This window comes from Cetorhinus maximus, chromosome 2 (genome assembly GCF_964194155.1).
Source record: "Cetorhinus maximus chromosome 2, sCetMax3.hap1.1, whole genome shotgun sequence".
Taxonomy (NCBI): Eukaryota; Metazoa; Chordata; class Chondrichthyes; order Lamniformes; family Cetorhinidae; genus Cetorhinus; species Cetorhinus maximus.
In genome coordinates this window covers 198575656-198601224 of record NC_135880.1, presented here as the reverse complement: position 1 = coordinate 198601224, position 25569 = coordinate 198575656, and positions in this window count along the sequence as shown.

Genomic DNA, 25569 nt, shown 5'->3' with positions numbered 1-25569 from the left:
CGACAGAGGATGAATGATCTCCTCTGTTCCATCGGAGTAGGTCACTCTTCTCATCACTCTCAACTCACAGTCGCAAACCCATCACACATTTACTGGGATCTCACTCACTGCCAATTCAATTCACTCTCTCAAGCACACCTTCATTGTCCTCATCCCATCCATGGGACCACTCACCACCAGGAATACTTTCATCTGGTCAGACAGGCATCCTGCGTACACTCTCTCCATCTGTATTCATGCAAGACAAGCTGGCACACAACAGGAGGGAGAGGTTGCAAGTTGGTGGAGGAAAGCCTGTAAACAAGGTCCTCATCAACTTTGAACATTGCGTGTTGCGGCTGGCTGGCTTATATCTGGACTGCCCCTGTACTGACGGTGAGGTCGATGGTGCTCTAACAAGTGAGAATCCAACAGTGCAACATCCATCAGACAACCATGCTGTGAATCAGTTCCCCTGTTCCGCAGTCCCCTGCCATGCACTAATTATCTCCCCTTGCTTTCGCAGGCACATTTGGGAAGCAGCCGATGGGGTCGACAGCCCAGGTCCTCGAGTCAAGCCCCAGAGAAACCTCGGAAGAAGAATCTGATGACATCCCCATTGAAGACTCACCCACATCCTCCACCAGCGCGGAGACACACCCCTTGGTGGGATCTAGCTTTAGAATAGCCTCAGAGTTACAGTCTGGAGAGCACATCGCACTGTCTGATTCACAGCAGGCGGCGGTAGGGGCTTCCTGGCGTCCGGCATTCAGGGGACTGCTGGAGGACAGAAATCTGCTGAGCCTGAATCAGATGAGGAGCCTCTGGACTTGGTCATACCTCAGTTGCTGGAGCTGCAAAGGGAAGCTTGGGAACATGCTGCACTCGTCAGATTACAAGGCACAATGGAGGATCCTGTCCTCCTTCAGTCTGAGGTGATAGCACTGGAATGCCAATGCACCAAAGTTAACACTGGTAGGATGGAAGCCGCCATGGAGACCTTGGTCCAGGACATCAGTCCTGCACTGCTGTGCGGTCTGAACTCCATTGCTGAGGCTATAGTTGGCCTCCAACAATGTCAATGCGAGAGGGGTGCGGGGCAGCTCGATCTCATTCTAGCTTTCACTTCTTCTCAAGGACTCAGCCAGGGGCCCTCGGGCACCCATAGGAAGGAGGATCATTAGGTGCCCACCCCGGGGCTATCCACCCAGGTGACTCCGGGAGTCTCCGGCCCATCCGAATCTCCTCTTCTTGTGATCACAGCAGTTCCAGATCTGCAGGCCAAGGAGCGTGCCACTGATACAAAGCAGGATCCCAAAAGCAGGCCGGGGCCCTCCAGGTCTTGGCCTTCCAGAGGATGCCTATCAAATTCATCACAGGCAGGGCCTCCACCTTCACTGTGGATATCGGGGGAGCACCAAGACATAGCGGCAGGGTTAGGAAGGTTAATGTGGTTTTGTGTTACAAACAAATAAACTAAATTAACAAAATCAGGGACAAAGTAAAAGGTAGCCCCTTAAAGGGAAATTGCAAAAAAAAGGTAAAATGCAAAGGAAATTTATAAACATCAAATCAAAATGTGTGTAAAGGAGTCGATAAAAGTCACAGGCAGGTTTCTTTCCCTAAAGGACATTAGTTAAGCAGATGGATTTTTACAACAATGGTCATCATCAAATTTTTACTGAATTCAAATTTCACCACCTGCCATGGTGGGGTTTGAACCCAGCTCTCCAGCACATTACCCTGGGTCTCTAGAATGCTAGTCAATGATAATACCACTGCCCGCTTAATTAAGTTCCAAGCATGTCTCCCTACCTATTGCTTCTTGGTCTGATGAGCGGTGTTCATGTCACTCAGATGTGAAACCCAGGTTCCTGCATAAGATAAAGTCCAGATGGAAAAAACAGTAAAAAAAATTGGGAAATATGAGTGCTGGTCCGAACTGGCCTTATACATCTTAAAATAGAACACTAGTAAAAACTTGGAAATAAGAGTTCTGGTCTAAACTGGTTTTCCCTGCTAGGAGGCAGGTCTCTCAGTCCAGGGCCCCTTTCCTGTGCTTTGTACAGCCTTCAAACCAAAGTGATGGTCCGGCTTCACACTCACTGGACACATTACAGATGCCTGCATCTCAATTGTGTTTGTCATTGCTGCCAGAATGTCGTGGGCAGGAATCATAGAGTTCTGTCATTCTCTTTGTGTGCTCTCAGAAACTTTGAGGTGATCCTGGTTCCCTCATTTTATCATCATCTCTGACCAGTAACACGATGCTCCTGAAGGGCTCAGGTGCTGAAGGCCCAGAAAGGGTATTGTGCAATAAAAGTTTCACGGTTGTGTGTCTATGATATGACCCTGATCACAGAGCACAAAGGAGCTGCCCTCAGCCAGATAGGAGTCAGTCATTCTCAGAGGCTATGTGAAGATCTATGGAGTGTCCTCACTGCATGTCGTCATCATCCTCCTGCAATGACAGAAGCCTTATCGCAGAGGGCATATGCGCTGCCATCAACCAGGCTGCAGTCAAACATTCACAGATCCAATGTGAGGATCTATGGTGTCTCCTCACTGCATGGCATCATCATCCTCCATGAATCTAGCAGCTATGGTCTCCCAAGCGCACCTACCTCATCTCACCAGTGCAATGGCCTCACCACTGTCATCCTTACCTTCGAGGACCGCCTCACCCTCATCCCTGTTGACGTCCTCCTCATCTGAGGAGATGTCCAGCTCCTCCATCTCCTCCTCAACCAGCTCCTCTCTCCATTGCAGTGCCAGGTTGAAAAGGGTGCAGCAAATGACGACGATGCATGACACCCTCTGTGGACTATATTGCAGTGCTCCACCAGACTAGTCCAGGCACCAGAACCTCATTTCCAGCATCCCGATGGTTTGCTCCACCAAGGTGCAAGTTGCAGCATGAGCCTCATTATACCTTCGCTCTGCTGCCGTCTGAGGACTCCTCTCAAGTGTCATCAGCCACGTCCACTACAGGGGGCCCTTGTCCCCAAGGAGCCTTCCATGCAGCCTCTGTGAACCTTGGAAAACATCAGGGATCTGAACCAAGTGAGGATGTAGGAGTCATGGACACTCACTGGGAACCACACGCAAACCTACAGGATGCATTTGTGGTTGTCGCACGCCAGCTGAACAAATGGAAGCCCTTGCGGTTGACATAGCGTGTTGCCACAGAGATCTGAGAGCCATATAAGTGCAGTCGATGGCTCCCTGCATCTGTGCGAAACCTGAGATCTGGACAAATCCCTCTGTTCTTGCATCCTGGCTGTCTTGGTGCACAAAGTTGTGTGTCCTCGCAAAGATGGCATCTGTGACCTCATGGTTGCATTTGTAAGTGGAAGCTTGTGATATCCCACAGGGGTCACCTGTGGAGCCCTGATATGAATCACTGGCATAAAAATTGAGTGCCATGGTCTGTGGCAACACGCACTTTCACAGCTATGGGCAGTGGATGCCCTCCATGTCCCCATGGTGCCAAATCCTGCAGCAGGAGGAAGATGTGACCGACCAGTTCCCTGAACACATGCTGTCTTTGGTGACACTGGTCTCGATCATCTGCAGGAATGAAAGGCGGTATCTATAGACACTGGGTCTAACTAGGCACTGACTAACGATGGCTTGCTGTGGTTCTTCAGTGGTGTGTGCGGGAACCCCGGCTGCCCCTTCTCCCTGAGTGAGCTACTCCTCCCTCTGCCCAGCCAGGCACCTCCGTCACTCTCTCCTCCTTTGTCTCTGCATACAGCTAAGTCACCAAGCTCCATGCTCCTGATGTACTCCTCCTACAGCATGGAAAAGAGAGATGTGTGGGTTAGCTTGGGTGTTCTAAGAACCTCTCTTGGTTCAGTTTGAAGGCCCCTTAACGTATCTAAGACAGTGATAGCCATCACTTGGATGGCCAGAGTCTAGTGCGCTGCATGGTTGCCCAAGACCCCACCCAACTCTGCCCCAATCCACCCGACCGATTGGCAGCACTGGGTTGCATGGTGTGCTCTCAGCTTAGTGCAGGCAAGGCTACACTGTTAACTTGAACCATGGGGTAGACTGGTCCAAACCTGAATGAAGACATTGCAAGTGTCTGTGAGCACCTCCCATAGTTACTGCTCCATGGCAGCTTTAGAAAGGAGATTATACAATGTGCCCAGTTGTCCAACTTTTCTGTAGTCCACTAAAATGCTCATTACCTTGCAGTCTGTGCATGAGGGGTGAAAACTCTGGAGCATTTCCTGGCACTTTTAGGCCTCTGTGTTGCTTGAGTGGGCAGATAAGCTAGAGGCCCGACTCCAAGCATGTCAATGTGGCTGCACCTGAACTGTCTCAGCTGTGGAGGAATGGTCACTTTATACAAGGTGTCCCTAATGCGTGGCCGCTTCCCTGCCCCCTATCCCTGTGCACTACTCCTTGTGCACTACCACCTACCGTAGTGCAGCCCTTATTTCCCCCAAGTTTCCTCACACACAGGGCAGCCCTTGCCCTTGCCCTACCTCCCACCAATCCCCCAAGTCACCTCAACCACAGTGCAGCCCTTGCCCCGACACTGTACTGTCAGCCAGCCAAGAAAAAGCGACTTGCCTGTGCCCTCGCCCAATTGTGCAGAGCCTCAACCTTGAAGTCCAACAGGTGACCCTTGCGATGCTGTGTAACGTTACTGTGCACTCACCTCCATGTTCCCCTTGAAGTTCAGCTCACCAGGTGCATGCCTTATATATGCTGTTGTGAAACGTATCGGTGTGCAATCACACCGACCTACTGATGCAGCATTGGAGGGATGATTGCGGCTTATAATGACACGCTGATATATTATAATGAGGTTCCTGGCATCCGGCAGCGGGAAACGCGGCCCGCCATTGATGGGCAGAGCGGATGATTGCAAACTGGTTTCACAACGTCGTGAAACCGATTTTTGGAGTTCTCACCATATTGTCTGTTCATGCCGCCAGACATGCCCACTGCCAACGGGCATGGAAAATTCTGCCCTTTGGCTCCAATTTACCTGGGTCAGATCCCTCCTCAATTCTGTTAAATTAATCCTTCTTCAGTTAAGCATTGTTTCTTCTCACACACACACCCAGGATTATATTTGTGGCATCCCTTACCAGCTGTGTATTAATGGCAAAGAAGCTTCCCTTCCGATATGTTTTTATCAGGTGTGTATGCTTAGTATCATCTATGGTTCATTTATTTCAATTCTAATTCTGAACTCAACAGGAAGTTGATGAAAGCTGCATTGGCTGGTTGGGTATGAATGTATGAATGTCTGTGCCAGTGTTTTATCTGTTTAGCAGAAAACACATTTTGCAGATGGCACAGTTTGAAGCTACGAATTATGATGTCAGCCCCTCAAACTTTAGATAAATTGAACATATGCCATTGGGTATCCTTAGCTTTGTAATCTCCTTCAGCTACAAACTGCCAAAATCTTGGAATGCATCTAATTCTGGCCAGTTGCACACCTCTGACTTCACTGGTCCACCATTGGTGACCATGCTGAGCCACTAAGCTCTGGAGTTCCCTCCCTAGACGTCTCCGCCTCGCAACTTCACTTCCCTCATTTAGCATGCTTCTAAAATCTACATTTTGTTCAACATTTTGGCCATCTGTCCTAATATCTTCTTTGTTACATTTTCTCTGATAACACTTCTATGAGGTGCCCTGGGACATTTTCATCACATTGGAAAGTTTACTGTTATTTGTTAATGGGGTGTGGACATCATTGGCAAAGTTGCCATTTATTGCCCATCCCTATTTGCTCCTGATAGTGGTGAGCCGCCTTCTTGAACTTCTGCAATCTGTGTGGTTTGAGAATTGTCATAGTGCTGCTAGATATGGAGTTCCAGGATTTTGACCTAGCAACGATGAAGAAATGACAATATATTTCAATGCCTGGATGGTGCATGTCTTGGAGGGGATTTTGCGCAAGTGGTGTTCCCGTACACCTGCTGCCCTTGTCCTTCTAGGTGGTAGAGGTCATGGTTTTGGTGTGCTTTCAAGGAGCCTTGGCAAATTGCTGCAGTGAATCTGGTAGATATTACAGACTTCAGTCACCAGTGCTGGAGAGAATGACTATTTAAGATGGTGGCTGGGGTACCAATCGATCAGGCTGCTTTGTCCAGGATAGTATCAAAGTTCTACTTTGTTGATGGAGCTACACTCATCCAGGCAAGTGGAAAGTATTCCATCACGCTCCTGGCTGTGCGTTTTAGATGGTGGACAGGCTTTGGGGAGTCAGGAGGTAAATTGCTTGGCTGCAGCATTCCCAAACTCTTATCTTTTCTTGTAACCACAGTATTTAGTGGAGTGGGCTCAAAGGGCCGAATGGCCTAGTCTGCTCCTATTTTCTATGTTTCTATTTATTGGCTGGTGCATTGTGCATTGTCATCATCCACTCGCATGATATTTCAGTCAGCATTTCGACAATTAAGAGGCCTATTAAGGTCCTTAATCAAATAATTGAACACTATTTTTTGCTGCCCATCCAACCTTAAGGTTGGCGGGCGAGCGAATCAGCCAGGCAGCCTTTGGATTTTTTATGAAACCTCATCCATGGGCGGGATGAGGTTCCCAGCTGTAATTTTTTTAAAAATTGTTCAACATCATTTTTAACACATCCCTCTTTATGTGACTCAGTCCTATGTAAAATCTTCATTGGTCAGCATCCAATTCTTCAGCTTCCTGAGGCAGCTCTATGCCCTCAGGGAGCTGTCAGCGCACGCTACCCCGCACAAGCGCAGGCTTCCGCGCTCGAGCTCCTCCATCCCCCACCCTGGCAGCGCTGAGCATTTCAGCGTGCCTTTCACGCTGGCTGGCTGTTAATTGGCCAGCCAAAGTGAAATCACGGTTGGGGCCCGACCACGGGCAGCGATCCATATCACGGCAACTCCCAGGCCCCTTTGCCGCGCCCGGCCGACGAAGGGAAAATTCTGCCCCAAAACTGAATGTTGTCCAGGCCTTAATACATGAGGGCACTGAGTGCTTTCTGCTACATCCCTCATAACGTGGCAACACCAAGTTGCATTAAATTTGACTTGTGAGGGCACCAATTGCAGGTTCATGGAGGAAACAAATGACCCAGGTAGCATTCTGGAACAAGATCAAATAGCTGCCAAGGGCATGCATAATACCGTTATACATAATTGTTCTCCATAAATGATCCACTGGCACAACTGTCAGGTACTAATAAATGTGAATTGTAATGAATAAGGTTGTTAGTGTTTGTGTGTTCTGCTTCACTGCACGCTTAACTCCAGGGAATATGAGTGTTCGTTTGGTGCACATATCACCTTGAACAGAGTCTGACTGGTCACATAGAAGTTTGGAAATGATTTATTGAAAAATATCATAAGCAAAGGAGTCATCATGGACGAAGAATAATCAAATAAACTGATGCACTTTTAAAACATTCTTAATAGCTATTAGAAAGACAAAAGATATTTTACCTACATTCGAACCATCCAAATATATTAATAATTTCATTACTTCATAATAAACAGAACAAACCCAAGCTCAAAGGTCAGGAACAAAGGTAGAAGACCAGAAATGCAATAGACACAAATCTGACATCTCCATTCCAATGAGGTGACAGGCGAATGAACCTGACCTTCTACCATTTCCAGCAGGAGGATTGATTAGTTGCTCAGAGAACATGAGTACGCAGTAATGAGTGTCTGGTCAGTAGATTTATCAGTGAAGGCTTCTCTTAAGTTGACCTCCCCCTCCCAGGCTGTTTCACTCCGATTTGGAACACTTGACCTCCATTGGCAGCCTGCAGGTTGTCATTCTTCAGTAAACTATATATCTATTTCATCATCAGGAATAACAGGAAATGCTTCAAACGCTCAACAGTTCAGGCAGCATCTGCAGAAAGAGAAACAAAGTAACTGCTTCAGGTCAATGGCCTTTTGTCAAAACTGGATAAAGGCTGTGAGAAGTTTCAAGCACGTACAGAGGCAGAAAAAAGGGGGTGGGGGGGATAAGAAAGAAGCAAAGGGAAGATCTCTGGCAGAGTAGAAGGTGGGAGAAATTATCAGCAATGTTCCTCTTTGTTCTATCTCTGCCCCTGTACTTGTTTACGAACATACAAACAAGCAGCAGGATTTGGCCATTCAGCCCCTTAAGCCTGCTCCGCCATTTAATAAGATCATGCCTAATCTGACAGTAAACTCAAGACTGCATCCCACCTACCGATGATAACCTATCACCCCCTTGCTTAAACCCATTACATCTCCAAATTTTTCCAGTACTGATGGAAAGTCATTGTCGTGTAACATTAACTCTGTTTCTTTCTCCATAGATACTTCCAGACCTGCTGTTAATTCCAGTATTTTCTGTTTTTATTTCAGATTTCCACAATCTGTAATATTTTTGCTTCTAATTAGATATCCTGGGTATAGTACATTTGATGGCATGGTTGATAATGGCTGTGTGTAACTGGCCCCTAGAGAGGAGAGTCTTGGGTTTGGTATTGGGCCTGGACTGATCCTGGACATCAGATTAAAGCTGAGGTGGCAATAATGGCACTACAATTGACTTTAGCACCTGGTGGGGTGAAGTGGAAATTGGTAAAGACTTTCACACCTGATCAATAGCCATTGACCAGAAGGTACATGTGTATGGGCATTAGGTGAGAACAATTATGTTCATCTGTTATGCAACATATGTTCCACTAACCTCCAATACTCTCGTCCTCAATTCCCATCCTCAGGTCGCACATGAACAACACAACTTGAGAACAGGAACCAATGCTTGAGAGACGAGCATCAGTAGAGATGAGCACTTATAAGGCAAGAGGAATGCAATTTGGCAAAACAAAGAGAAAAAAACACCCTGAACATTTCTAGATGTTTGTGACTATTGAGGATGACCAGGAGATGAGCTTCTTGTCATTGTAGTGGCAAAAGCCCATCCGAAGGGAAGCTTACAAGGTATGAAGAAAGTGTAGGGGAGTATGATTAATTAGTATCTTTTTTAGAGAGCCAACACAGTCACCTGCTTTTTATGTTTGATTCTGTAGCATTGTCTACCTCACACAATCCCTTCACAGACATTTGCCTAACTTTTGTCATAATGCTTACAAGCCTTCCTTAAACACAACATTAAGTCTTCCGTATTCTTGCTTATCATTTAATCTCCTACCCATGCTAAGTCTGTACTGTTGGAGAAAATAGAACAGCTGTCATAGCCCTATCATTTTGGGGTAATGGGTGCCATTTTGGTAGGAAGACCTAATGCTTCATTACGTTCTTAACTCTAGGTACCTATGTAGAAGGTTGACCATGGTACATAGATGAAACTGGTCAGGAAAAAAAAGTGTCACTGAGTATTTAAAGAAGCTTGTGCCTTAGTTAAATTTTGAGCATTTTAAAGATTTCTTGCTAATTATAAGTTAGAACAATGTTGCCAACATTAACCAAGTGTGCACACTTACTATGCAAACGCTGCTAAGCTTCAATCAGAACTTTAATGGGTCAGGGTGTCTGATGCAATATTTTTAATCTTAATCAACCAAAACAAGGAGACTCTTCCCTAAAGTGAAGGTTTTAACTTTCATTGTCAGTAGGTCTTAATTCAGTAGCTTGGAGCAGATGAAGAGGTGAGAAGCATTGGATGGTTTTAAACTCAGTTTAGATAATTGGTCCAACTGCAGTTGTAATAAGTTCAGAGAAATAAATAACATGTATGATAGGATCTGTGGTTTGCAGGACCAGTGGGGGAGTATGCGTGTGCTGTTACCTGAACAAATGACTTTTCAAACGTTTTGTTGGATGCATTGATCCTGGTTTCAAAGTTTGTATTTTTTTTGAGTCAGGCCCTAACTGAAAATGAAACTTCAAATTTCTAGGGAAACTTAAACTGGTTAAAACTAGATTAAAGATACAGAGCTATCCGAGCTCACGTCACCCACTGGTGCAGTGCAGGCATGCTGAGGGAAATGAAGGCTGGATCTAGGAACTGGCAATAGACAAATACAGGGCGGATGCAGCTGTTTCTATTACTTAAAGTAACTGACTGACCAGAACTGGCCATACATATGGTTATTACTGAGGGTTCAGATAAAGGTAATCCTGGTGAATCCACTCCATCAAGACTCTCGTGGGCAGAGCTGGGGAGGGTCTGGGGAAGTGTGGCATTTTGGTGAAGCCCGTGTCCGTGGAACTTGGGTGGATTGGGAATGGCTGTTGGATAACAATCTGTTTTTTTTTTGTTGGGCTCATTCGTTTTTTTTTCAGCTTTTTTCATTTGTCTCCACGAGGATCATAACACAAGCTTCCAAGTAAGTGCAAGGTGTTATTCAAAGCTAGACGATGAATAAACTTAGAAATTCGAGTCTGCTGATGACTTGTTGAAAGTTCATCCAATGGCTGGGCTCAGTGCATTACTCAAGGATGGCAGATACAAAAAAGAAACAAAGGGTTGAAATGCTGTGTATTAATGTGTTCTAAATTATGCAAATTGAAAGTGACAATTTCTGACTTAATAGCAAATATCTTTTCATGTGTTCATCGTTATCTTTGAAGTTAAGCAGTGCTGCTCTGTTTCAATTGAATGCAGGACATATTGTGATATTGTGCTCTGAGTTTAATTTTGCAATGCACTGGCAGCAGTTTGGTGGTCCAATAGTATACAGGGAACCCAGAACTAAATGCAGTGTATCTGTCAGTGACTTTTTAACCCAGTCTAAACCCTAATGTTTACTTCTGGATTTCCTGTTCTGTCAGCGACAGTAGATTTGATGGTGACCCAGATGACACAATAACAACTCCAGTATTTAAAGGAACACTCCAAACAGGCAATTTGAGGGAGTTTGGAATTGAGAATCAAAGAGAAGAAAGAGCCAAACTGGAGTCCAGAGGGCAAAGGCTACACTTTCCACCTTCGTGGATATGGTGTGAGGTGTTGGAGAGATTCTCTTGCCTACCAATGGGAGGAAGTACAGAAAGCACTTAGTTGATCTAAACATGCCTGGAAAGCTGAGTAAAGTGGCGTATTTGCCTACATGCTGCTGTGCACACTACCTCAATCTGTCACTCTGCCTTTTCAAACCGACTCCAGCATGTCACTCCTCACAATCGCTTATCTTGTGGATGCACCACTCCTTCTCTTTCTATGAACTTCCATTCATCCCCATCTGTCCATCCTCTATTCATCTTTATACATTGTCATGACTCTCTCTCATAGTCACCCTCACCAGGTACAGTCCATCCCTTGGAAGAACACATGCCTTTGCACTCACTTGTATGTCCCTTCTTTCCCTATTTGCAGAAGAAAAGAACTTAGAAAACCATGGAGAATGAGCGAACCAGAACGGCCCTTCCAAAATCTTGCAGCTGATGAGCACAGAAGAGGTGGCACTGGTGATGAGTCAAGTCTCAGCATTCCTGGCCATTGAAGGGGGTTGGGAAGAGGGAACTGGGGAGTTTACAACTACCTGGTGGTTAAATTGAATCAAAGTCGTCACATACCATATGACACTAAGTCAACTGACTTGATTTCAGCAGTGAGTGAAATATGATCAGCTTCATAATGATAACTAACAATATATTACCTTGTTTGGATTAATTCATACTTTTTCTCTACCACAGGGCCTTCATATGCAGTAGCAGTTGGTGGAGGACACTGATGATAATTCCTCGGAGAAGCTGAGTCCTTCTGATGGTGCAGATAGAAGTAGAGCTGGAAAGTCCACATCAGAGAGCATAGCCCTATCCAACTCAGCCCAGTTTGCCACAGACACTGTAGTCCAGGAGGGGCGGATGAGGAGGCAGATGGTTGAGCAGCAGCAGACAATGTGTGATGCATTGATAAGTCTTCAAAGTGGAATTCACACAACTGCAGAGAGACTGGAGGCATCGTCTCAAGCATGAAAGAGATGAATGGTGTCACAAGCCATTGAGATAATGTTTCCTTCCAAATAGTGGTCAACACCATGGGCCACCATATGTTCCAAGCAGATGAGTCCATAAGTGCATTCAACAGCACAGTGAAGACTCAGGATGCCAACATGTCTGTCACCTTAAATAGATTGACTGGTGCCTTAGCTTCAACATTACAGAGCCACACTGATCTGCAGAGTGTTTGTTCTCCAGCACAGGAGTAGCAGTGAAATGTGACTGGACCATGAGAGATATGATGGTGAGAACTGGAGAGAAGCTTCCACTTTTCACTGGCTGAGTCAGGCCCAGCAAGGTACAGGTGGAGCAGTCATTGGCGGAACCCTCAAGTGCTCCAAGTGCAAAAGATGTCAGTTAAGAGCACATCAGCAGTTAGAGCAAGGATCTGAGCAGTCTACTTCTACCTCTGTTGAACACATAGGGGCTGCATTACATAAGAGCAGCAGAAAAAGGAGGGGTTCAGTTTTGTTGTTGCACAAGTGTATGCACATGGGACCCCGAGAAAGTTGTGTTTTGCTTTTGCAATTTATTCAGATCACTTAATGTTATCCCTTCTTGAAAATCCTTGGGTGCTTGAGGGAAGTAACTTTGTTGGTGGTAAATGTGAGGACTTGAATTGATGAGAATGAATGAGGGGGTGTTGAAGAGATGGTTGGTTGGTTGCAGTGCCAGTGGCATTGAAGGGGTTGTGGGGAGGGAGAAGAGTGGCCATTGCATCTCATGGTGACATGAATGTACTGGTGCAACCTAAGTGTACCTAGCATTAATAAGAGCATTCCTGGTATCCCGAGCAGCAAAGCTGAGGGTGCATTGGTCTCATTACCCTCCTCCTTTTCATTTTCCTCTTCCTGCTTTTCAGAATCATCCGAGGAGGATCTGATCACTTTTATTTGTTCCTCTGCAGATTAAGCCTTCTTGTTGCACAATATGTAGAGAGAACAACCATTCTGGAGACCCTGGCTGGTGAGCATTAAAGCACACCTTCATTGTGATGATGGCCTGTTCAGTCAGACAGCAGGTAGCAATATGACTTTCCCTGTAGTGCTGTTGGGCTTCAGTATTCAGGTTTCATAAGAAATAAGACGTAGGAGCAGGAGAAGGCCATTCAGCCCCTCGAGCCTGCTCCACCATTCAATAAGATCGTAGCTGATCTGGCCTTAACTCCACTTTCCTTTCTGCCTCCCATACCCTTGACTCCCTTGTAGATCAAAAATCTGTCCCATTAGTTTTCCTAATACTTTTTTTCTCTAGTGATAGTGATTGTTTTAAGCTCCTCCCCTACTTTGCTTCTTGACTTTCTAATATTCTTGCAATGCTTTTTGTGTCTGCTACAGTGAAGACATACAAAATAATTATTCAAAGTCTCTGCCTTGTTTCCCATTATTAATTCCCAGTCTCATCCTCTAAGGGATCAATGCTAACTTTGGCTACTCTTTTCCTTTTTATATACTTGTAGGAGCTTTTACTGTCTGCTTTTATATTTCTTGCTTGTTTTCTCTCATACTCTAATTTAGTTTCTCCTTCGTTTTTTGGCAAACTTTCCAGGTTTCTAAAATTTCACAATCATTTAGCCTACCACTAATCATCGCAGCTTTGCGAGCTTTTTCTTTCAATTTGATACCACCCTTAACTTGCTTAGTTAGCTGCAGATGCTGCATCCTTCTCATAGGCTTTTTTCTCCATTGAACATATCATTGTTGAAAGTTATAAAACATCTTCTTAAAGGTCTGACACAGCTTTTCTACCACCTTGCCTTTTAACTCACTTTCCCGGTCCACCGTAGCCAACTTCATACCTTTGTTAAAAGCAATATTCTGTGGATGCTGGAAATCAGAAACAAAAACAGAAAATGCTGAAGAAACTTAGGTACCACTTCACCTGTGGATAGAGAAACAGAGTTGTCGTTTCAAGTCTGTAACACCCTTCTTAATACCTTTGTTATTGCTCTTTAAGTTTAGGACACAATTGTCTAGCAGATCCTTTACTATGAGATCATCAATTAATCCAGCCTCATTACACATCACCAAGACTAAATTAGCTTGTTCTCTGGTTGGTTCCGGAACATATTATTCTAAGAAAATGTCCCAAATACAATTTATGAACTCATCCTCAAGGATAACTTTGCCAATTTGATGCATCCAATCTAAATGAAGATTAAAATTGCCATGACTATAGTAGTGCCTCTCTTACAAGCCACCATTATCTCTTAACTTATGCTCTGCCCTACAATGTAGTTACTGTTAGGGGCCTATAAATGACTCCCACCAATGATTTCTCTTCCTCCCTATTCTTATCTCCCTCCATATTAATTCTACATCCTGATCTTCCTAGCCAAGATCATTTCTCACTGCTGTACTGATCTCATCCTTTAATATGGGTATCCCATGTCGCCTAGCAACACTCCTTAAGTCTGCTTCCAGGTGCCAAGAGATCTTGGAGCTTGGACTGCTGCAGGACAAAAGCAACTTGGCAGCTGCCAGGAAATTTTGCTAACACCTGCAAAAGATCTTTTTGTGTTTACACACCAAATGCCTTTGCTATTGGTTGTTCTGCAGGTGCCCAGATTTTCATGTGTGCACCCATTACACCCTTCACCTGTGGGAAACCAGCCAGGGCTGCAATGCTGAGCGCCTCCTTATCCTGACTGGCATCATCAGAGGTGAAGTTGACATAATTGCTGGCCCTGGCAACCACTCAGCCATCTTATGCATTTGTGCACAACTGACTGGGAAATCTGCCATATATTTGTGGCAGACCACTGGAAGTATCAGAGGCAAAAACAAAGTTGATGGGGATGATGACTTTGACAGCTGCAGATGTCTGGCAAAAATCCTGAGCCTCCTAAGATGCCACTGTTTGGACATGTCAAGGAAATGGATCATCTGCCTGTAGACACTTGGGTAGTGCTTCTATGAGCATACCTCTCTGTTGGTTTTCTCTCTACTATGCAGCTACAGGTCTGTGAGCAGCAGGTTACTGTAGGTGCTGTTCCTGGTCATCTTGGTCCTTAACTGAGTTCCAGTCTATCGCAGCAAATGCAGCACTCATCCTGGTGTGATAGAGCAAACCTCTGAACTCTACAAAGTAACCTTCTTGACTAAAGTAGTGCAAACAAGCTCTTTCCCACCAGCTGGTAAGAAAGCAACTATGACTACTGAGTATTTATTGGTATCTTTGCCCGAGATTGGTATAGCTCCCTCGATTGCCATTCTGCACTCATCTACATTTTGCTGGTGATTTTCAGCACCCCCTGGAAAATAGTGTGTCAGTATTTTTCTAATTGAGTGATTAGTATATGGAAAGTGATAATCTGTCTTCGCAAGAGGATTAGGTGCAGGCCGTTTGACTTGCAGGAATTTAGCAATTTGGCACCAGCTTCCCAAAATGCTGCCAATTTCATTGTTTCCCAACCCACCCCATACGTTCTTCCACAATAAAAAGCAGCCCAGTGATTCTGAACTAAGTTCTGCCTGTTAAATTGAATGCAGGTACTACACCATTGTATTTCCTAAGGCAAGTTATTGTTCTGTTCATGACTTAACAATTCCCTTGTCCTTGACTATGCAGAAGTAGCTTAATAAACTATTAGTCGTACATAAAACTGTGACATGTTGAGTCTGATAAAGCCAGGAGTTAAAAGGGTTCTTACAGTTGAGCTTGATAATATGGGATGATTTAACAGTAAGCTAAATTAGGTATCACAATAGATAGAAACGTAAATCACAATCCATTATTCCTGCAACTCGTAGCTCCCTTGGGCTATCTTTTTAGCTGCCTGAACTTAATTACTTGCCTAGATTTCACATCCTGGATTTTCTTGCTTTTCACAGGGCCTAACATAAATGCACCAATTAACTGACTTCTGTTGATTTGTTGCAGATGTATGCGGCTCTTATCAAAAGAATTGATGCAATACAATTTATGGACAAGTTCTGATAATGGTTGGTGAAGGGTAGCATCAGCCAATGAATTCATATCCAGCAGGCATTCAGTAATTAGGAAGATTGGTGTCTTGTTCTTAAATTTTGGTAATCATTTGGGTCACAACATGAAAGGTTATTTAACCCATGAATGTTGTCAAGTAAAATAATAAGAAGCACTTTAAAATAAACTTGAAAATAAGAACTAAATGCTCCAGTTGGCAAAATAAAATTGCCTTCCATATTGGTGGCTAAGACATTGCCCCTATGTACAGTCTGTGTCACTTGTGATGGGGTATTTTGGTGTTTGAATAAATTTATATGCAGATATTGATTATTTTATTTTGTCACTGATCCATGAGTGCTATCAATTCTTCCTATTCACTTGATAGCTGAAACTGAAATTGATAGTATCGCCTATTTTGTAAGCCAGTTGGGAGATGAGTAGCCCTCTGCTGATCCTGCCTCACAGGTCTCTGCACTGACCCTTTGCTTAAAGTTGTCTCCCTGCTTCCAAATGTTATTTTCCTTTTCCCATTTGTTAACAAAGCCGAATTAATTTGCTAACTATCATTGGGCTAATGTCTGTTAGTGCTGTTGATGTTTCTATGCATTTTAACACAATTGATGCAATTGCTTTAAATTCAGAGTTAATGAGGTGGATTATCCTTAGCCGAGGCTTCAAGGCATTGTGAATATAATGTAGAAGAAGACCCCTCAAGCTTTATCACACATTTTTCATGCTGGATATGCAATTAAAATATATTATAATCTCATCTCTGCGATGTTTACATGGCATGCACAAGTAGAATGCACATGTATGCCAAGCTAGAGAATAGTGTACTAAAGCAGTAACATGACCAATTAATATGGATGATCCACTAACTCTGTACATGTAATGATGCCCGCATCATTTAGTCTTATACAATATGCATCAAAGATGTATAGAAGCTCTTGTATAGAGATAAGGAAAATTTAATGGGCCAAATGGCCTTTGTCTGTGCCAGTCATAAAAGATCAACCCAGTCTAATCCCCCTTTCCAGTTCTTATTTTGTAACCCTGTCGGTTATTGCACTGTTATAACCAGTTTTTAAATGTGATGAAGGTTTCTGCATCTTTCATATTTCAAGTGGTGAGTTCCAGACTCTTACAACTTCTATGGGGAGGTGGTGGTGTAGTGGTAAATGTCACTAGGCTAGTAATCCATAGAACCACAGGTTCAAATCCATCATGCTAGCTGATATATGTATTTAATAAAGATTATATTGAATAATAAAGTCTGGAATTGGAAGCTAGTCCCAGTCATCAATTGTCGTAAAAATCCATCTGGTTCACTAATGCCCTTTAGGGAAGGAAATCTGCCATCCTTACCTGGTCTGGCCTACATGTGGCTCCAGACCCATAGCAATGTGGTTGACTCTCAACTGACCTCTGAAATGGCCTACCAAGCTACTCAGTTCAAGGGCAATTAGGGATGGCAACAAATACTGGATTTGCCAGTGATGCCCACAGCCGATGAAAGAATAAATTAACCCCTATGGTGAAAAAGGCCTCCTCAACCCTCTAATCTTTCTGCTAATTATTTTAAATCTATGCCCTGCTGGTTATTGATCTCCCTGCTAAGGGCAAGAGGTCCTTCCTACTCACTCTATCTCGGCCCCCTGTCAAGCTCATGTAACCACCTCCCATTCTATGCCCCCAAACACACCCCCAACCTGCCCCCAACCACAGGCCACGAGCAAACCTCCCTGCAATGATATTGGACCTGACCCTGTTGAGGTGCAACCCCTTTAACTTGTACAGGTCCCATCTCCCAAAACACCATTTCCAATGCCACAGGAACCTAAAGCCCTCCAGCCACTCACTATCTTCTTATTTCTATATTCACTAGCATGTGGCACTGGGAGAAGTCCAAAGTTATTACTGTTGAGCTTGCACTTTATAATTTTTTTACCAGTCCCCTAAAACCTGCCTCCAGAAATTTATTCTTCTTTCAACCTGTGTCACATTTGACCAAGTTTCTGTATAAGAATAAATATTCTACTGTTAAAAATTCCCCATATCACTCACAGGTTGTAATGGCAAATAAAATGAACAGGCACATTCAGACAATATGATCGTCCCAGCCATTCATTCCAGTAAAGTACTCTTAAAAGTTCTCATAATTTCTATCCAAAGTGTAACCCTGTGACACAATGCCACATAGAAATGCAATGACACAAATATATCCACCCATTCCTTTCACAGCTTTGATAAGCTGGTCAGCGTGATTCTTGCACATTTTACACGGTCCATAAATGAGACTATTCACAGTGATTGCTACCAAGAACAAACACAATGATTACAATCTTAATCCCTTGAGTGGAATGTTGCCTTAGTATACAAAGAGAAGGCTCACACTGGATCATGTAGTTCTGGCTGCAAACTTGAAGGTTGGTAAAATAGCTATAATTATTGTACTGAATCCTTCACTAGACTGGGGCATGTTGGAAAGTTAATGGGAAGCCCTAGTCTGGATAAGTGACATTTGCCATCACAGTTTTGTCATTTTACCCCCATGATCTATCTAAATTACTTCCTTCCTCCCTTTCTTTCATCCTTCCTTCCTTGCTTCCTTCTTAGAAAAATGGAATGGCTGCAGAAATTGTATAGGCATTGGTAGTAATTTTCCAAAATTCCAGAAGGCTCTGAGTGGATTGGAAAAAAGCAAATGTAATACCTTTATTCAAGAGAGGTGGGAAGCAGAAAGCAAGAAATTATAGGCCAGTGAGCCTAACATTGGTCATAGGGAAATAGCTAGAATCCATTATTAAGGAGGTTATAGCAGGATACTTAGAAAATTTTATCAGGATCAGGTAGAGTCAACATGGTTTTGTGAAAGGGAAATTCTGTTTAACTAATTTATTAGAGTTCTGTGAGGAAGTAGCAAGCAAAGTTTATAAAGGGGAACCTGTAGATATGTTTTATTTGGACTTCCAAAAGGTATTTGATAAAATGCCACATCAAAGGCTACTTCACAAGATAAGAGCACATAGTGTAGTGACTAACATATTAGCATGGATAAAGGATTGGTTAGTTAACAGGAAGCAGAGAGTAGAGGTAAATTGATCTTTTTCAGGTTGGCAAACTGTAATTAGTAGAGTGTCACAGGGAGCACTGAATGTATGGAAGCTAAATTTGCCAATTACACCAAGATAGGTAGGAATGTAAATTGTCAAGAGGAGGAAAAGAGTCTGCAAAGGGATATAGATCAGTTAAGTGAGTGGGGAAAACTTTGGCAGACTGAGTATAATGTGGGAAAATATGAACTTATCTACTTTGGCAGAAAGAACAGAAAAGCAGTATACTATTTAAATGCAGAGATATTGCAGAAGCTGGTGATCCAAAGAGATCTGGGTGTTCTGCTACATGAATCACAAAAAGTTAGTATGCAGCAATTCATTGGGATGGCAAATGGAATGTTGGCATTTATTGCAAGGGGAATATAATTTAAAAGTAGGGAAGTTTTGCTGTGGCTGTAAAGGCCTTGGTGCGACCACATCTAGAGTACTGTGTACAGTTTTAGTCTCCTTATTTGAAAAAAGATATGATTGTGTTGGAAGCAGTTCAGAGAAGGTTGACTTGTCTCATTCCTGGGACAAAGGGCTTATTTAATGAAGAAAGGTTGAACAGGTTAGGCCTATACCCATTAGAGTTTGGAAGAATGAGAGGTGATCTTGTTGAAACATATAAGATACTGAGGAGGCTTGATAGGGTGAATACTGGGAGGGTGTATCCCCTTGTGGGAGAGACCGGAACTTGGGGACACAGTTTAAGAATAAGAGGTCTCCCTTTCAAAACGAAGCTGAGATTTTTTTCTCTCTGACGGTCGTTTGTGGAATTTTCTTTCCCAGAGAGGAGTGGGGGTGGTGGATCAGTGGATTTTTTCAAGGCTGGGTTAGATAGTTTTTGGATAGATAAGGGAATCAAGGGTGATGGGGAGCAATAGGAAAGTGGAGTTGAGACCACAACCAGATTAGCAAATATCTTATCGAATGGCGAAACAGGCTTGTCGGGCCTAATGGCCTCCTCCTGCTCCTAGGTCGTATGTTCACCTTTTCCTTTTTAAAAAGTATCCTTCCTTCTTTCTCCCTTCCTCCCTCCTTCCCTTCCTTTCTTCATTTCTCTCTCCCCATTATTACAAGAAGAAGAAGAAACTTCCCTCATAGTCCTGGTCAATATTTATCCTTCAAACACAAAACACTGACATTACAACAATGGCCATATTCCCAAAATATTTACTTGGCAATGAACATCCTGTGGCCATGTAAGGTGTGGGTAAACACAAGTTTTTTCTTTTCCACTTCTACCCAGTTTGCAGCCAAGTTTCTATACCTTCCTGTGACATAATTACCTCTAATTGTTTCAACTTACTCACCGCACTCTGAGCACTACAATACCTAGACTTAACATGTTATGCTTGTTATTTAAAAGTAATACTCATCCATTAGCATTTTGTTTTGTCTGCAGTTATATCCGGGTGGTTACTGTTCCACTGGAATTGACTCACTTGTCTCTTTGACAAAAGAACTGTGGAAATCCAGGAAAAGTAGTGCTTACCTCAGAGAAAAGATGGACAAGCTGGAGGACACCTTGATCCTTTCCCTGCTTAGAACTAGTTCATTTACTGCTTCTACTCCCTATATTCCTCCTGCATGCCACACTTGTTGCTAGAGTGCAAATTGTCTTGCTGAATTGTGTTCAGGCTGCAGCTTACTGAGATAAGTCTGGTAACTATTGAATAATACTTATTTTTCTTCTGTGATTGATATTTATCTTTTTTTGTATCCAGCTGCAGTAAAAACATATACAACATCCTGGTGTCATCACACCACAGCTTAATTTCCATAATACACATATATCATATTATTCCTGTATTTTTTTTTACATTTAGCTCTCTGGGTGGATGAATCACATGGGCTGAATGGGCTCCTGTGCCTATGATTTTTTTTTCTGATCTCCTATGGACAAAAAATTAAATGAAGATTTGTCCTGTTATCCTTATAAATTGATGCTTTAACTGTAGAATGAGACCTGTTACCTTCAACTGAATCTTCTGCAATGCTCCTTTGCAACATGTAAATTGTAATCGCTTTTCTCAGTGTTCAGAATGGACACATCAACACATTTGAAGGAAATTTCTCTTCATGCTGTTTTAATGAAGATGTTAGTCCATCCAAAATGGAAATGTCAATGCCTTTGGTCAAACAGGAGACAAAGGGACTTCATGAAATCACATTTGTCATTCATATCACTGAGAGCAATTTTACTTCAGTTGTGTCCAGTTTTGGGTATCTCTAAATGTCTGCTTTATAAGTGAAGATTTACTTTGCAATCAAATACCCTTGGGCACATTTGAAATGCATCCTAGGATGAGATAAGCCTTGCTGCACTGAGGTAAACAGCCAATTAGCATCCTTGACAGGTACAAAATGCACAAAGTAATAAAATCGAACTCAAGAAACTGACAATCCAGAACAAATATACTATTTATGCTAATTCCCCACATAGAAAGTCAAATATCATTTACATATAAATTATCCATTACACCACCAACAATGAGAATGTAAGTGGTCAGAATGTTTCAAAATACATGGCAATACTCGAGTCAAATTACTTCCATATTGATAAATTCAGAAGGCCTCCATGTTTAGTCAGCACCTGGGAGATGTTTATTACCTTGTATAAATTCCATCATTGTAACGTATATTTGAGTTGCGAATGCTGTAATGGCCCCCAATCCATTGGCTTTCTCCTGGGACAACACTGCAGGCTCATTCAGCTTGTTACAAGCACAACTATAATACATGCCGGTGTCCTCCTTGATTCAACCAGGAATGGTTAAGATCACAGCAGGGAACGCTAGAAAATGTAAGTAGTGAGGTTGACCATAATAATTGGGATTTTCCTTTCCCCAATTCCTCTGCCAAGATATCGACTGCCCTCTGCAACTGGCATTAAGTAGGCAGTGCCTGGGTCCCTGGCAAATTTCCGTCTGAGCTGTCTGCTCCATTTGGTGATGCAGTGTAGGGCTGCCATTGAAAAGGTGGCTGTAGGATGTAGGGCATGACATGGCCCTTGGTGGAGTGAAAGGGGCTGGGTGCAAAATTGTCCCACCTTGTGTAGGCCTTTGCATCCATGGATTATCGCAGAATCACAGTGCAGAAGAGGCCCTTCGGCCCATCGAGTCTGCACCGACAAGTGAGAAACACCTGACCTACCTACCTAATCCCATTTGCCAGAACTTGGCCCATAGCTTTGAATGTTATGACATGCCAAGTGCTCATCCAGGTAATTTTTAAAGGATGTGAGGCAACCCGCCTCCTCCACCCTCCCAGGCAGTGCATTCCAGACCGTCACCACCCTCTGGGTAAAACATTTTTCCTCACATCCCCCCTAAACCTCCTGCCCCTCACCTTGAACTTATGTTCCTTTGTGACTGACCCTTCAACTAATGGGAACAGCTGCTCCCTATCCACCCAGTCCATGCCCTGCATAATCTTATACACCTCGATCAGGTCGCCCCTCAGTCTTCTCTGCTCCAATGAAAACAATCCAAGTCTATCCAACCTCTCTTCATAACTTAAATGTTCCATCTCAGGCAACATCCTAGTGAATCTCCTCTGCACCACCTCCAGTGCAACCACATCCTTCCTATAATGTGGCGACCAGAACTGCACACAGTACTCCAGCTGTGGCTTCACCAAGGTTCTATACAACTCCAACATGACCTCCCTACTTTTGTAATCTATGCCTCGATTGATAAAGGCAAGTGTCCCATATGTCTTTTTCACCACCCCACCAACATGCCCCTCTGCCTTCAGAGATCTATGGATACACACACCAAGGTCCCTTTGTTCCTCAGAACTTCCTAGTGTCATGCTGTTCATTGAACACTTCCTTGTCAAATTACTCCTTCCAAAGTGTATCACCTCACACTTTTCACGGTTAAATTCCATCTGCCACTTATCTGCCCATTTGACCATCCCGTCTATATCTTCCTGTAGCCCAAGATACTCAAGCTCATCATAGATAACCACCCAGCCAATCTTTGTGTCATCCGTAAACTTACTAATCCTACCCCCCACATAGTCATCTATGTCGTTTATATAAATGCCAAATAATAGGGGACCCAGCACAGATCCCTGTGGTACGCCACTGGACACTGGCTTCTAGTCACTAAAGCATCCTTCTGTCATCACTCTCTGACTCCTACAACTAAGCCAATTTTGAATCCACCTTATCAAATTATCCTGTATCCCATGTGCTTTTGCCTTCTTTGTAAGTCTCCATGTGGGACCTTGTCAAAGGCTTTGCTGAAATCCATATAAACTACATCAACTGCACTACCCTCATCTACACACCTGGTCACCTCCTCAAAAAATTTGATCAAATTTGTTAGGCATGACCTCCCTCTGACAAAGCCATGCTGACTATCCCTGATCAAACCTTGCCTCTCCAAGTGGAGATAGATTCTCTCCTTCAGGATTTTCTCCAATAGTTTCCCTACCACTGATGTGAGACTCACTGGCCTGTAGTTCCCTGGCTTAATGCTACAATCCTTCTTAAATAGCAGAACCACATTAGCTGTTCTCCAGTCCTCTGGCATCTCCCCCGTGGCCAGAGAGGAATTAAAAATTTGGGTCAGAGCCCCTGCAATCTCCTCCCTTGTCTCCCTCAGCAGTCTGGGACACAAATCAACCAGACCTGGAGATTTGTCCACTTTTAAACCTACCAATGCCTCCAATATCTTGTCACTCCCTATATCAATTTGCTTAAGAACCTCGTAATCTCTCTCCCCAAGTTTGATACCTTCATCCTTATTCTCTTGAGTAAAGTAAAGTACTCGTGAAGTATTCATTCAATACTCTAGCGATGTCCTCTGGCTCCACCCATAGATTGCCCCCTTGGTCCCTAATGGGCCCTACTCTTTCCCTGGTTATCCTCTTCCTATTGATATGCTTATAAAATATCTTGGGATTTTCCCTACTTTTACCAGCCAGAGCTTTCTCATATCCCCTCTTTGCTCTCCTAATTGCTTTCTTAAGCTCCACCCTGCACTTTCTGTACTCCACTAATGCCTCCGCTGATTTGCTTCCCTTGTACCTGCTAAAAGCCTCTCTTTTCCTTCTCATCATATCCTGAATATCTCTGGTCATCCATGGTTTTCTGGGCTTGTTACTCCTTCCTATCACCCTAGAGGGAACATTTTAGGCTTGTACCCTCCCCATTTCTTTTTTGAACGCCCCCCGCTGCTCCTCTGTAGATTTCCCCACAAGTAGCTGTTCCCAGTCTATCTTGGCCAGACCCTGCCTTATTTTACTAAAATCCACTCTCCCCCAGTCCAAAACATTTTTTTTGCATCTTGTCTATTTCTTTGTCCATAATAAATGTAAACTGTATCATGTTGTGGCTGCTATCACTAAAATGCTCCCCAATCACCACCTCAGCCACTTGTCTGGCTTCATTCCCCAGGATTAGGTTCAGCAATGCACCATCCCTTGTTGGACCCTCTACATGTTGACCTAAAAAGTTCTCCTGTGCACATTTCAAGAAATCCACTCCATCTAAGCCCTTAACACTACGTCTATCCCAATTAATGTTGGGAAAGTTGAAATCACCTAATATAATTAACCTATTATGATTGTTTTTACACACCTCCACAAATTGTGCACATATTTGCTCCTCAATTTCCCGCTGATTATCTGGGGGTCTATAATAAACATCCAACAATGTGGCTGCCCCTTTTTTTATTCCTAAGCTCTACCCACGAAGCTTCATTCAATGCCCCCTCCAAGTTATCATCTCTCATTACTGCAGTAACTGACTCCTTAACTAATAATGCAACTCCTCCTCCTCTTTCACCCCGTCTCTTATCTCGCCTGAAGATTCTATATCCTGGAATGTTGAGCTGCCAATCCTGCCCCTCCCTCAACCACATCTCAGTGATGGCTGCTATATCACAATTATGCAGAGGATGTTTACCTTCTCATCTTTGGGGAACTTACTCATTGTCTCCTGTAATGTTACAGCAGCAGTCCCACTACAGCGCCACGTGGGTTCCACAGTCGGATATTGACGGGCTCCCACAGGAATCCATCTGTGAGCAAGCGGTGTCAGATGGTTGGACAGAAGTCCTGGGAACGAATTCCAGAAAGCAATCTTCTCCGACCACCCAAGAGATTCACCAAGATGCCATACTTAACAATGAGAATTAGCTCTGTCTCCAAAATATTTGCAAAACACTGATATTAAAGTGCATATTTAATAAGGTTATGCACCTGGAATCTTGCAGGATACTATTGTCCTGATTCTCATGCTCATTGAGTGAGGGTCTGTGCCTAAACTGTGGTTTCACTGAAAGTGAAATTCAACTTACATCCAAGCAGAAAGTACAGTTCAACTGGCTTGTTATACATCAGAATCCAGTAACCAGTACAGTTACCTGGTACTAATGTAGAAATAATAGATAACAGTAATTCAAAAGCAACATTGTAAGCATTGAGGCATTTTCACAGTTTGGATTCTTTTGTGTGACTAATATGCACTTCACTCTCATGAGTTAAATTCAGGACACTGCACTTGAGGAAAGGTGTCAGAAGTATTAACTTCAGAGTTGTTCAAATCAAGATTATCTCACCCTTCCCTTCATTTCTGATTTGATTTGAACCAAGTGATTCGATTCAGTTGTTGCTTTGTGGACTGCCTACACCTGTTCCCCCTGCAGTAT